Source organism: Coffea eugenioides, unplaced genomic scaffold (genome assembly GCF_003713205.1).
Source record: "Coffea eugenioides isolate CCC68of unplaced genomic scaffold, Ceug_1.0 ScVebR1_3392;HRSCAF=4598, whole genome shotgun sequence".
Lineage (NCBI taxonomy): Eukaryota > Viridiplantae > Streptophyta > Magnoliopsida > Gentianales > Rubiaceae > Coffea > Coffea eugenioides.
In genome coordinates this window covers 7,766-9,107 of record NW_020863965.1, presented here as the reverse complement: position 1 = coordinate 9,107, position 1,342 = coordinate 7,766, and the positions used below count along the sequence as shown (strand labels likewise).

At 35.5% G+C, this 1,342-nt stretch overlaps 1 non-coding gene across 1 annotated transcript; it reads left to right on the top strand.

Annotated features, from left to right (window-relative positions):
• The first annotated feature begins 451 nt into the window (after nt 1-451).
• Nucleotides 452-558, top strand: LOC113757880. The gene has a single exon (XR_003466520.1). It is a non-coding gene; the product is annotated as a small nucleolar RNA R71 (small nucleolar RNA).
• The last annotated feature ends 784 nt before the right edge of the window (nt 559-1,342 follow it).

The window sequence follows — 1,342 nt, the reverse complement described above, 5'->3', positions numbered from 1 at the left end:
CCATCCAAAGTTTGGATGATTACGCCATCCCGGATTATAAGTATTAGAGTATGGATTGTTTTGGGGTGGACGGCTATAATTGTTGAGATATTGAACCTGTTCGCTGTTAGCACACATAGAATCATCATGATTTTCTCCACAGTTAGTACAACATGCAACAACTACTCCCTGGTTAGAACTAAAACCAACTTGCCTATTAAGCATCTTAACCACATTATCCATCTTTGCACTTAACATATTCAATGTATCAACTTCAAGCATACCTACGGTTCTCCTTGTTTTACCTCATTCATTGGCACATTGGTAATTATTAGCAGCCATTTCTTCAATCAATTATTGAGCTTCCTTGGTCAACTTTCCCATCAAAACTCCTCCCGCTGCCGCATCTACATGCGTTTTTGTCGGATAGGTGAGTCCATTGTAAAATATTTGAACTATTAGCCAATCGGGTAGACCATGATGAGGACACTTTCGTTGTAACTCCAGATAACGCTCCCAAACTTCATATAATATCTCTCCTTCCTGTTGAGAGAAACTAGTTATATCCATTCTAAGTTTAGCAATTTTTCCAGGTAGAAAGAACTTATTAAGAAAAGCTTTAGATAACTCCGTCCAAGTGGTAAAAGTGTTTGGTGGATCAGATTGTAACCAAACCTTGGCCTTGTCCTTTAGTGAAAATGGAAACAATCTAAGTTTAATTGCATCATCACTAACACCATTAAGCTTTATTGTATCACAAATTTCTAGAAATATTGATAAATGAGAATTTGGGTCTTCGATAACATTACCTCCATATTGAGATTGTTGAACCATTTGTATAAGAGAGGGTTTAATCTCAAAATTGTTAGCATTTACCGTAGGTCTTGCTATATTTGTTTGAGATCCTTGTGTCCCCGGTTGAGCAAAATTTCTAAGAGCTCGCCTATTTGCTTCATTTTCCGCCATTTCTTCTTCAAAAGGTAACTCTATCGCAATTCCCTTTATTGGTTGCCGAATCAATTCTTCCTCTTATTGTGGTGTACGCCTTCTTTGTCTACGTAGTGTCCTTTCAATTTTCGGATCAAAAGTTGCTACTACACATAAAGGTCGGTGCATACACTGCAAAAATAAAGAATAGAAACAATGTAGTAATTATAGCATAAAAATAAATATCCAATCCAAAATATTAACAAGAATTTTCACTACACTAATACCAACTAATCTAATATAAAGGTCTAAATTAACAAGGATTTTGAGTTATTTAGATAATAGAGCGAGTGATTAGCTTTAGTAATTAAACTTATTCCTTGTGGAGTTGACCCTAATTTATCCTGTACTCATAATCGACCTAGATGCTTATAGA